Consider the following 13,649-nt stretch of genomic DNA (forward strand, 5'->3'; position numbering starts at 1 on the left):
CTCACAGCACCAGAGACCCGGGTTCAATTCCCGCCTTGGGTGATTGTTTGGAGTTTGCACTTTCCCCCCCTGGTGTGTGTGGGTTTCCTCCGGGTTCTCCAGTTTCCTGCCACAGTTTAAAGGTGTGCAGGTCAGGTGGATTGGCCGTGCTAAATTGCACCTTAATGTCCAATGAAATGTTAGTTAGGTGAGGTTAAGGAGATGGGGCGGGGGAGTGGGCCTAGGTAGGGTGCTCTTTCAGAGGATCAGTGCAGATTTGATGGGCTGAATGGGCTCCGGCACTGTAGGAATTTGATGGTATCAGTTGGGACGATGAGGTGACAAACATCAACCATGAGGAAGTGACACCACACATCCTCTTATTACATGTATGTTGGTACCTTGTGGTGCCTTGTTATCTTAGCGGTAAAGCTATAAAATTAATTAAACAGCAGGGGACAGCAATAAAGAAAAGGATGTTACCACAAGTGACTAAGATCCTGGGTAACCAAATCAGAGGGAATTGACATCAGCAAGGTGACTGAGTTAATGGTAAGTGACATCAGCAAGGTGATTGAGTGAATGGGAAGTGACATCAGCAAGGTGACCAAATTAATGGGGAAGTGACATCAGCAAATTCATAGAATGCCCACAGTGGAGAAGGAGGTTTTTCGGCCCATCGAGTTTGCACCGGCCCTTGGAAAGAGCACCCTACTTAAGCCCATGCCTCCACCATGTCCCCATAACCCTACCTAACTTTTTTGGACACTAAGGGGTAATTTAGCATGGCCAATCCACCTAACCTGCACATCTTTGGACTTTGGCAGGAAACTGGAGCACCTGGAGGGAACCCACGCAGACTCTGGGAGAAAATGCGAACTCCACACAGACAGTTATCCGAGGCCGGAATTGATCCCGAGCCCCTGGAGCTGTGAGGTAGCTGTGTTAACCACTGTGCCACCGTGCCGCAGATGACTGCGTTACTGGGAAGTTAGATCAGCAAGGTGACCAACATCCTTCAGAGACCAATCAGACATTGATCGTGCACCATTTAACTCATCAGGGACTAATCATGTGCTGCTTCAGCTAATCAGAACTGCAGGATATAACTGACCATGCGTAAAGAAGCAACTGCTAGAAAGGGTTAATGAGCTACAATTCCCTGGAGCTCGGTGCGCAAGATAGACTTCAGGCAACAGAACAAGAGACAGCACCGCTCACACCCGGAGGTGGAGAGCTGGTGATCCAGAGAGAACAGACTGATCCACTGTCTGTTAAGTATTGTGGTTTGGTTTTGTATTTATTAAAATTAACCTTTTTTGAAAATGTTTTTTATTGAGTTTTTGGAATACAAAACAGATATAAATATGAACAAAGTGTGGAAGTTAAACAAGAGAATATACAAGAAGTAAAATTGGTACTATTTACACCAAGATCGGTTTTGACTATTTACACAAATACATCACAGTTTCCCCTTCTTTTATTCTTACAGCGTTGCCATGGTGACTGTGTTCCCCAACCTTTTGCTCCCCATCGATTTTCCTTTTGCCCTTTTTCCCTTCCTGCCTCCCCCCCCCCCCCCCCCGTGCCGCTTGGTTCCTTTGTTGGGCTTGGCTGAGTACTCTGTTTCTCCCCCCTCCCCGGTCTGGTTGTTAGTATTGTACTCGTCTATGGCCTGTGATGTTTTTGCGCAAAAAGCCTAGTCGGCCTGGAGGGCCGTGTCCAACCTCCATGAGGGGCGTTGGGCACGGCTGTCTCCAACCTCACATCCATATAATGTGGAGCATGATCGGAGATCGCGATCGTGGAGTATCCCGCCCTTACTAGCCATGGAAGCACCAATTTTCCCACTACAAAGAAGTCGATCCATGAATAGACATTATGTACTTGGGAGAAGAATGAGAACTCCTTCACCCCTGGGTGGCTGAATCGCCATGGGTCCACCTTCCCAATATGCTCCATGATTATGCCGACTTCTTTTGCCAATTTGGAGGTCTTTCCCGTTATGGGGTTCAACATGTCCGTCCGTGGGTCCTGTACACAGTTAAAGTCCCCCTCCCAATGATGAGTCGGTGCGTATCTATGTCGGGTGTTTCCGCCATGGTCTTCTTTATAAAATCCGTGTCATCCCAGTTGTGAGCGTACATGTTGACGAAGACGACTGGTGCCCCATCCAAGACACCGCTAACCAGGACGTACTGTCCCCCTGGGTCTGTAACGGTCCTTGTCACCGTGAACATTGTCCTCTTATTTAGCAAAATGACTACCCCCCCTGGCCCTCGTCCTATAGCAGGAATGGTAGGTCTGTCCCACCCAGTCCTTCCTTAACCGCAGCCGGTCCTTCTCCCTCAGATGTGTCTCTCGGAGGAAGACTACGTCGGCTTTCATGCTTTCCAGGTGGACGGAGACTCTGGATCTTTTCACTGGGCCGTTAAGTCCCCCAACATTCCAGGTGACTATTTTGTCCCTCTGCTCCTGTGAGATCAAACATACTTACCTGGTGGTCGGGCCCCTGCGCTCCGGGGTTTCCCTTTTCTAGCGGACATCCAACATGGCCGCCAACTGTGTGTATGCCATGTGGGTGAGCCCCTGCTCTCCAGGGTTTCCCTTTGTCCAGGGACCCTCCAAAGTGGTTGCTTGCAGAGTCATTTTGTTCCAAGTCGCCACATGTGGCCTGTTGCAGCCAGTCTAATGCCTTCCATCTTTCTACACCTATTTCTCCCTTCCGGTGTCTTCTTCTCCTCCACCCCCCCCCCCCCCCCCAACCTTCTCATCTTCTCACCCGCACACACCCATCTCCATTCCGTAGCTAAACCTTCCCCCTCCCTGCTGTTTTCTCCCCTGATTATCCCTCCGTGCCCGTTATCTACCCGACCCCATCCCGGGGCCAGGCACCATCCCCCTTGCGGGAGATGCACCGCAGCCTGTCTCTCCTACATGAATCCCGGTTCTAGCTACCTTGCTAGTGTGGTGCCCCCTCCTGGGAGTTGTTTCACTTCCTCCCATTGCCCGATTTCTGGGCTTCCTGTCCACCATTTCCCTGTGCTTAGCTATACTTAGATCATCCTTCCTTCTCTTGTTGCTCTCGTCTCCAAAACGGGGCAGTGTTCCCCCACGTGAAGGGGTCTCTGTGGCAATGGTCTCCTGTTGGCTGTACAGACTGTAAAAGGGAGAGAGCTTTTTTTTGTTAAAACATTGCTTTATCAAAGTCTCATTCTGCGGGCTCTTCATCGCTGCCCCTGCTGCCATTTCTCCAGTCCATTCTCTGCGACGAACATGCGTCTGCAGGGACCGTGAGAAAGTGTTCCCTGCCTTGATACATGACCCAGAGCTTGGCTGGGTCCAGCATTCCGAATCCTACGCCGTTTCTGTACAGCGCAGCCTTCACTGTGTTAAATTCGGCCCAATGCTTGGCCAGGTCAGCCCCAATGTCCTGGTAGATCCGGATCTTGTGACCTTCCCGGCTGCAGTTTGTGGACTGCCTGGCCCCGCATAGGATTCTTTCCCGGTCCTGGTACCGGTGCATCTTGCCGATTATCGCCCTCTGCTGTTCCCAGGTTTGCGCTTTGGTCGGAGCGATCGGTGCGCTCTGTCGATTTCAGGTGGGTTGGGGAAGCTGTCCCTTCCCACCAGGTTACCCAGCATTTGGGCCACATAGTCTGTGGGGTTCTGACCTTCGCTCCTCTCCGGTAGGCTCACGATTCGTAGTTTCTGCCGCCTCGAACGGTTCTCCTGATCCTCAACCTTTCCTCTCAGGTTGCCTTGTGTCGCGACCAGCCTTGCTACCTCCTTTTCCAGGGCGATGATCCGGTCGCTCTGGTCCGTTGTGGCTCTTTCCAGATCTTTAATCGTTGCCTCCTGGGCCTCCAGTCGCTTTTCGGCTTTGTCCAGGGCCACCTGCATGTTCGCCAGAGCTTCACCGCAGTTTGTATGTCCGATTTCATCTCTTCTTGGTATTCCCTCAACTCACTTGAGAGGAATATCCTCCATCCATCCCCTGGTGAGAGGGGGCTTTTCGTGCGGTGGGTCGGTTCCTCTCACTCTGGCGGGTTCCGAGGTTCACCGCCTCGTGCGCTGGTCGGCTCAGCCGATTGTTGTTTGTCCCGGCTTTTCCCACTCCTGGTCTCCACTCAGCCTCTGGACTGGCTGTTGTTCAGCATCTTTCCTTCTTCCTTCATTTTGTAATGGTGTGGGGCTGATTTGTATCGTTTGCAGGCATTTTTCGAGGAAAAAGAGTCTATTTTTCAGGTTCGCGGGAGGAGAGCCACCTGATGTGTGACTTCTTAGCAAACCCCCGAAACCAGAAGGCCCCTCGCCTTCTCTCTGTTCTCGTACTGGACCCTACTTGCCCTCCGTAGCTGCTGCACCGCTTTTCTCGTCATCAACCTATCAAAGTGCCCCTGCAGCCTCTTCCTCACCGCCAGCAACTCCTTAGTGGCCCCCCTCCCCGGTATCTCCTGCCCACCAGCACTGAGTGCTGAATTTGGTGCTTTTTGAGTGCGATAGTGAGAGTTTGGTGACCGAGGGAGTATAAGGCTTCATTTTTATCTAAAGTTTTTATCTTTCTTTTATTTAGTTAATTAACTTAAAAGTTGCTGTTTGGTTTCGAAGAAGGTGAATTTTCAATCAGCTTTAAACAGGCTTCTACTTGTAGGCACTTGCAGCTGGAGCTTGTTAATTAGTTAATTGGATTAGGCCAGTTTTTCAGAGGCTAGATTCACAGTATAAAAGTGATCCCCTACAGTGCAGACTTTGTTTGCACTGAGTGCTGAATTTGGTGCTTTTTGAGTGCGATAGTATGAGTTTGGTGACCGAGGGAGTGCTGAATTTGGTGCATTTTGAGTGCTATAGTAAGAGTTTGGTGACCGAGGGAGTGCTGAATTTGGTGCTTTTTGAGTGCGATAGTGAGAGTTTGGTGACCGAGGGAGTGCTGAATTTGGTGCATTTTGAGTGCTATAGTAAGAGTTTGGTGACCGAGGGAGTTAGGTGAGGAGGGAGTACAGTGCTCCTTTCATTTTGTTTCCGACATTTCCGCAAAGAGTGCGAAGAGAGCCAGGAGTTTACAGGAAGTGTAGCTGACTGGGAGCAGAGTCGGAGGGCGGAGATCTAGTTAGTCCACATGGCAGCTATATTCTGTAAGGTAAGAGGGGATGGAGGCTAGGCCAGTTACATGCTCCTCCTGTAGGATGTGGGTGGTGAGGGATACCACCGGTGTCCCCACTGACTATACCTGCGGGAAGTGCACCCAACTTCAGCTCCTCAAAGACCGTGTTAGGGAACTGGAGCTGAAGCTGGATGAACTTCGGATCATCCGGGAGGCAGAGGGGGTGATAGAGAAGAGTTACAGGGAGGTAACCACACCCAAGGTACAGGACAAGAATAGCTGGGTTACAGTCAGGGGGAAAAAAACAAACAGGCAGACAGTGCAGGGATCCCTCGTGGCCGTTCCCCTTCAAAACAAGTATACCGTTTTGGATGCTGTTGGGGGGGATGACCTACCGGGGGAAGGCCCTAGCGGCCAGATCTCTGGCACTGAGTCTGGCTCTGGGGCTCAGAAGGGAAGGGGGGAGAATAGAAAAGCAATAGTTGTAGGAGATTCAATGGTTAGGGGAATAGATAGGAGATTCTGTGGTCGCGAGCGAGACTCCCGGAAGGTATGTTGCCTCCAGGGTGCCAGGGCCAGGGATGTCTCGGATTGTGTCTTCAGGATCCTTAAGGGGGAGGGGGAGCAGCCAGAAGTCGTGGTGCACATTGGTACCAACGACATAGGTAGGAAAAGGGGTGTGGAGGTAATAAACAAGTTTAGGGAGTTAGGCTGGAAGTTGAAAGCCAGGACAGACAGAGTTGTCATCTCTGGTTTGGTGCCGGTGCCACGTGATAGCGAGGCTAGGAATAGGGAGAGAGTGCAGTTGAACACGTGGCTGCAGGAATGGTGTAGGAGGGAGGGCTTCAGGTATTTGGATAATTGGAGCGCATTCTGGGGAAGGTGGGACCTGTACAAGCAGGACGGGTTGCATCTGAACCAGAGGGGCACCAATATCCTGGGAGTGAGGTTTTCTAGTACTTTTCGGGAGGGTTTAAACTAATTTGGCAGGGGAATGGGAACCGGATTTGTAGTCCAGCAACTAAGGTAGCCGATATTCAGGACGCCAAAGTGTGTAATGAGGCAGTGGGGAAGGGAACACTGACAAAGGAGAGTACTTGCAGGCACGGAGATGGGTTGAAGTGTGTATACTTCAACGCAAGAAGCATCAGGAATAAGGTGGGTGAACTTAAGGCATGGATCGGTACTTGGGACTATGATGTGGTGGCCATCACGGAAACTTGGATAGAAGAGGGGCAGAAATGGTTGTTGGAGGTCCCTGGTGATAGATGTTTCAATAAGATTAGGGAGGGTGGTAAAAGAGGTGGGGGGGGTGGCATTATTAATTAGAGATAGTATAACAGCTGCAGGAAGGCAGTTCGAGGAGTATCACCCTATTGAGGTAGTATGGGTTGAAGTCAGAAATAGGAAAGGAGCAGTCACCTTGTTAGGAGTTTTCTATAGGCCCCCAAATAGTAACAGAGATGTGGAGGAACAGATTGGGAAACAGATTTTGGAAAGGTGCAGAAGTCATAGGGTAGTAGTCATGGGCGACTTTAACTTCCCAAATATTGAGTGGAAACTCTTTAGATCAAATAGTTTGGATGGGGTGGTGTTTGTGCAGTGTGTCCAGGAAGCTTTTCTAACACAGTATGTAGATTGTCCGACCAGAGGAGGGGCAATATTGGATTTAGTACTGGGTAATGAACCAGGGCAAGTGATAGATTTGTTAGTGGGGGAGCATTTTGGAGATAGTGACCACAATTCTGTGACTTTCACTTTAGTAATGGAGAGGGATAGGTACGTGCAACAGGGCAAGGTTTACAATTGGGGGAAGGGTAAATACGATGTTGTCAGACAAGAATTGAAGTGCATAAGTTGGGAACATAGGCTGGCAGGGAAGGACACAAGTGAAATGTGGAACTTGTTCAAGGAACAGGTGCTACGTGTCCTTGATATGTATGTCCCTGTCAGGCAGGGAAGAGATGGTCGAGTGAGGGAACCATGGTTGACAAGAGAGGTTGAATTTCTTGTTAAGACGAAAAAGGAGACTTATGTAAGGCTGAGGAAACAAGGTTCAGACAGGGCATTGGAGGGATACAAGATAGCCAGGAGGGAACTGAAGAAAGGGATTAGGAGAGCTAAGAGAGGGCATGAACAATCTTTGGCGGGTAGGATCAAGGAAAACCCCAAGGCCTTTTACACATATGTGAGAAATATGAGAATGACTAGAGCGAGGGTAGGTCCGATCAAGGACAGTAGCGGGAGATTATGTATTGAGTCTGAAGAGATAGGAGAGGTCTTGAACGAGTATTTTTCTTCTGTATTTACAAATGAGAGGGGCGATATTGTTGGAGAGGACAGTGTGAAACAGATTGGTAAGCTCGAGGAAATACTTGTTAGGAAGGAAGATGTGTTGGGCATTTTGAAAAACTTGAGGATAGACAAGTCCCCCGGGCCTGACGGGATATATCCAAGGATTCTATGGGAAGCAAGAGATGAAATTGCAGAGCCGTTGGCAATGATCTTTTCGTCCTCACTGTCAACAGGGGTGGTACCAGGGGATTGGAGAGTGGCGAATATCATAGATATCATAGAATTTACAGTGCAGAAGGAGGCCATTCGGCCCATCGAGTCTGCACCGGCTCTTGGAAGAGCACCCTACCCAAGGTCAACACCCCCACCCTATCCCCACAACCCAACCCACCAATAAGGGCAATTTTGGACATTAAGGGCAATTTAGCATAGCCAATCCACCTAACCTGCACATCTTTGGACTGTGGGAGGAAACCGGAGCACCCGGAGGAAACCCACACACACACGGGGAGGATGTGCAGACTCTGCACAGACAGTGACCCAAGCCGGACTCGAACCTGGGACCCTGGAGCTGTGAAGCAATTGTGCTATCCACAATGCTACCGTGCTGCCCACAACACGTGCCCCTGTTCAAAAAAGGAACGAGGGATAACCCTGGGAATTACAGACCAGTTAGTCTTACTTCGGTGGTAGGCAAAGTAATGGAAAGGGTACTGAAGGATAGGATTTCTGAGCATCTGGAAATACACTGCTTGATTAGGGATAGTCAGCACGGATTTGTGAGGGGTAGGTCTTGCCTTACAAATCTTATTGAATTCTTTGAGGAGGTGACCAAGCATGTGGATGAAGGTAAAGCAGTGGATGTAGTGTACATGGATTTTAGTAAGGCATTTGATAAAGTTCCCCATGGTAGGCTTATGCAGAAAATAAGGAGGCATGGGATAGTGGGAAATTTGGCCAGTTGGATAACGAACTGGCAAACCGATAGAAGTCAGAGAGTGGTGGTGGATGGCAAATATTCAGCCTGGATCCCAGTTACCAGTGGCGTACCGCAGGGATCAGTTCTGGGTCCTCTGCTGTTTGTGATTTTCATTAATGACTTGGATGAGGGAGTTGAAGTGTGGGTCAGTAAATTTGCAGACGATACGAAGATTGGTGGAGTTGTGGATAGTGAGGAGGGCTGTTGTCGGCTGCAAAGAGACATAGATAGGATGCAGAGCTGGGCTGAGAAGTGGCAGATGGAGTTTAACTCTGAAAAGTGTGAGGTTGTCCATTTTGGAAGGACAAATATGAATGCGGAATATAGGGTTAACGGTAGAGTTCTTGGCAATGTGGAGGAGCAGAGAGATCTTGGGGTCTATGTTCATACATCTTTGAAAGTTGCCACTCAAGTGGATAGAGCTGTGAAGAAGGCCTATGGTGTGCTCGCGTTCATTAACAGAGGGATTGAATTTAAGAGCCGTGAGGTGATGATGCAGCTGTACAAAACTTTGGTAAGGCCACATTTGGAGTACTGTGTACAGTTCTGGTCGCATCATTTTAGGAAGGATGTGGAAGCTCTGGAAAAGGTGCAAAGAAGATTTACCAGGATGTTGCCTGGAATGGAGAGTAGGTCTTACGAGGAAAGGTTGAGGGTGCTAGGCCTTTTCTCATTAGAGTGGAGAAGGATGAGGGGCGACTTGATAGAGGTTTATAAGATGATCAGGGGAATAGATAGAGTAGACAGTCAGAGACTTTTTCCCCGGGTGGAACAAACCATTACAAGGGGACATAAATTTAAGGTGAAAGGTGGAAGATATAGGAGGGATATCAGAGGTAGGTTCTTTACCCAGAGAGTAGTGGAGGCATGGAATGCACTGCCTGTGGAAGTAGTTGAGTCGGAAACATTAGGGACCTTCAAGCAGCTATTGGATAGGTAGGTACATGGATTACGGTAAAATGATATAGTGTAGATTTATTTGTTCTTAAGGGCAGCACGGTAGCATTGTGGATAGCACAATTGCTTCACAGCTCCATGGTCCCAGGTTCGATTCCGGCTTGGGTCATTGTCTGTGCGGAGTCTGCACGTCCTCCCCGTGTCTGCGTGGGTTTCCTCCGGGTGCTCCGGTTTCCTCCCACAGTCCAAAGATGTGCGGGTTAGGTGAATTGGCCAATGATAAATTGCCCTTAATGTCCAAATTGCCCTTGGTGTTGGGTGGAGGTGTTGAGTTTGGGTAGGGTGCTCTTTCCAGGAGCCGGTGCAGACTCAGGGGGCCGAATGGCCTCCTTCTGCACTGTAAATTCAATGATAATCTATGATTAATCTAGGACAAAGGTTCGGCACAACATAGTGGGCCCAAGGGCCTGTTCTGTGCTGTATTTTCTATGTTCTATGTATCTCGTCCAGCAGCCGTCCGTGCTCCTCCCTCCTCCTCCGACCCGTGAGCCTTAAACAAGATAATCTCACATTGAACCACCGCCTTCAACGTCTCCCAGAACGTGGGTGCCGACACCTTCCCATTCTGATTCAGCTCCACATAATCCCCAGTCACCCTCCCCACCTTATAACAAAACCCCTAATCCGCCAATATGCCTGAGCCCAGCCTCCATCCCGGCCTCTGCACCTGTCCCGAACGAAGCCTCACATCCAGCCAGTGCAGTGCAAGATCTGAGATCATGATTCACGCATAGGCCACTCCCACTACCCCCACCAGCACCACCCGACTCACCACAAAGAAACCAATACTTCAATACACATTATACACATGCGAGAAGGAGGAGTACTCCCTCCATCCCGGGTTCCTGAACCTTCATGGGACAACCATTTCCATATTCTCCATAAACTCTCCCAACTCCTTTGTCATCCTCGACCTTCCCATCGACTTGGGCCTCGACCTGTCCACCTTCAGCTTCATTTCACAATTAAAGTCTCTGCCCATAATCAGTTGCTGTGTATCTATCTCCAGGATCGCTCCCAAGACCCCCTTATAAACCCAGCAACTTCCCAATTCGGCACATATACATTGACTAGCACCACAGGCGTCCCCTCTAGCACCCCACTCACTATCACACACCTTCCTCCTGGGTCCTGCACCTCCCTGGCCCCCACGCACCCTGTTCTCTTGTTCAGCAGGATGGCTACCTCTCCTTGACTCTGAATCAAACCCCGAGGGGAACACTTGCCCCACCCATCCCTCCCTCAGCCTAACCTGATCCTTCACCTGGAGATGCGTCTCCTGTAGAAAAATCACCTCCGCTTTCATACCCCTCAGGTGTGCAAAAACCCGGGCCCTCTTGACCGGCCCATTTAGCCCCCGGACATTTTATGTCACAATCATTACTGGAGGCTTGTACCTCTATTCCCCTCTACCGTCCGCCATCATCCCCTATCAGTTCTGCCTCACTTAATTCCCCCCTGAACTGGGCCCATCCAAGATGGCCCCCCTCTCTGCTCATGACTGCTCTTAGCCTCCAATCCTGACACATTACAATCCCCCCCGCCACCACCACCCCTACCTGACCATCTCACTCCCCCGCCCCTTCCCCCACCCGACCACCCCTCACAACCTATCTAAAACCTTTCTAATTGATGTTACTGCACTTGTGTTTCAGTCGGCTGGGTGAATTATTGAATTTCTTACCATACATGGAGCAGGTGAATGGTCTCTCCCTGGTGTGAACTCACGGGTGTATCTGCAGATCAGATTAATTACGGAATCCCTTCTCACACTTGGAGCAGGTCTCTCCCCGGTGTGAACCCACTGGTATCTCAGCTGGTGGGATGACGTTTTAAATCTCTTTGTGCAGTGACAGCAGCTGAACGGTTTATCCTCAGTGTGAGTGATGGGCCATCAGTTCCACAGCGCTTTGAAAGGCACTCACACACTCAGAGCATTTAAACTGTCTGTTATTGGTGTGACTGACATGGTATTTCAGTGAGCTGGAGGACTGAGTGAATCTCTTCCCACACTCTGAGCAGGTGACCGATCTCACTCGTGTGATTGCATCGATGAGCTTCCAGCGCAAATGCGCCCATACCTGGGCCTCATTTGCTGAGGAAGAACATTGAAAAGCAGAGAAGTCATGTTCAATTTGTTAGATCCTGGTTTGACTACACTTCGAATACTGTGAGCAGTTCTGCATCTCCATAATTATGAAAATGAGAGAGAGAAACAGGACAAGGTGCAAGAAAGATTCACAAGGACGGTACATGAATGGAGAGTTTTAAGTTACAGGATAGACTGAACAGACTGGGGGTATTTTCTCTGGGAAAGAGAAGGCTGATGGTTGACCTGATAGAGACTTTAAGATTATAAAGGTTTTTTTTTAGGGTTGATGTTGAGATGAAGAGTTTCCACTTGTGGGGGAGGCCAGAAAGTGGGGGAGGCCAGAAATTGTGGAAACAAAGATAAGATGATCACTGATAAATTCAGGAGGAACTGTTCTTTTTTTCAGGGAGGTGAGAATGTGGACCACGCTACCACATGAAGTGGTTGAGGTGAGAGACAGATATAAGGGGAACCTAGATGAACACATGACGGGAGAAGGAATAGAAGGTTCTGCTGATTTACAGGAGTTGAAGTAGAATTGAAGGAAGCTCAAGTGGAGCCTAAACACTGACGTAGACCAACTGAGCTAATGTCAGAATGAATATTCTTGACTGTAATTAGCAGCAATAACAGCAAAATCCAATCTCTGCACTCACATATGAACTCGCTGGAGTCTCAGCTGGGTAGATGACCCAAGGAATCCCTTTCCAAACTGGATGCAGGTGAATGGCTTCTCCCCTGCGTGACTGGATTGTTGTGACAGCAGGTGGGACAACTGAATGAATCTCTTCTCACACAGAGCAGGCGAATGTCCCATCCTCATTGTGAACTCACTGGTGGTTCAGTCGGTTGGCTGAATCTGTAAATCCCTTCCCATACATGTCAACAGCTCTAACTGGTGTGACAGTGTTGATGAGTTTCCATGCAAGTAGGATCTGAATTAGTTCCCACAATTCCTACATTTCCATGCATCTATGGTCTCTCCAAACACTGAATGGTTCGATGTTATATCAGGCTGCATAACTGGTTGATGATCTTTCCACAGTCAGTGCTCTGGAGCACTCTCACTTCCCTGTGTGTATTTCACTGCTTTACCATTCACACTCCCATTTAACATGTTTCAAACTGACAGAACAAAAAATCACTTCTCCAAGATAAAAAGACCGATGATATTCACAACCTGAGAAATTGAATGAATCAATCAGACCCTGCCTACATTTGATTTAGTTTACAGTCTGTAAAAGCTCCCCTTCTAAAATGCTACAAAAAAAGGTCATTACAGTCAGTTGCATTCAGTGCACAGCACTCTCGCCTCTGAATCACAGGTCCCGATATTTATATCTTACTCAAGGATTTGAGCATAAAAACCAAGGATGACTACTGCAGTCTGGAAGGAGAACTGCAATGTAGAATTTCAGATCAGGCAGGGGAGTTATTCCTGGTGTCCTGGCCAATATTTATCTGGTAATCATCAAAGAAATTATTTTGGTGGAATCCAAATGTTTGTCTCTGATGCCAACACAACTGCAGCAAAAATAGATGACAGAAATTCAGAATACAAAATTCGACTTGCCATGAAACATCCTTCTCCCTCTCAAACTATAAATCTCTGCCCCCTCATGCACTCCCGTCTCACTATTTATTTTAACACTAATTCATCCCACTGTTCTCCTGCTTTTCCCCAATTCTCCTCCCCTCAAGATGCTGACTCTGGTAGAGTTTCACTCTCACCTATTGTCCTCCCCAATGTGTCACCCAATTGTCTAAATCTTATCCTTAAGTTAACAAACTGTTTTGCTAAGGGGAGAGGCATGGTGGTGCAGTAGTTAGCACTGCTACCTCATGGCGCCAAAATAAGTTTGCATATTCTTCCCGTGTCTGCTTGGGTCTCATCCCCACAACTCAAAGATGTGCAGAGTAGCTGGATTGGCCACGCTAAATTGCCCCTTAATTGGAAAATGAATTTGGCAGCAGTGGTTAGCACTGCTGCCTCATGACACGGAGGACCCAGGATGGATCCCGTCCCTGGGTCACAGTGCGTGTGGAGTTTGCTCATTCTCCCTGTGCCTACCTGGGACTCACCCCCACAACTCAAAAAGATATGCAGGGTGGGTGAATTGGCCATGCTAATTTTGCCCCTTCGTTGGAAAAAAAGAATTGGATACTCTAAATTTATATTAAAAATTGGAAAATAAATTAATTGGGTACTTTAATTTTTTTTACATTTACCCACAAGTACTTTG

The sequence above is a fragment of the Scyliorhinus torazame genome, chromosome 5 (assembly GCF_047496885.1).
Source record: "Scyliorhinus torazame isolate Kashiwa2021f chromosome 5, sScyTor2.1, whole genome shotgun sequence".
NCBI lineage: Eukaryota > Metazoa > Chordata > Chondrichthyes > Carcharhiniformes > Scyliorhinidae > Scyliorhinus > Scyliorhinus torazame.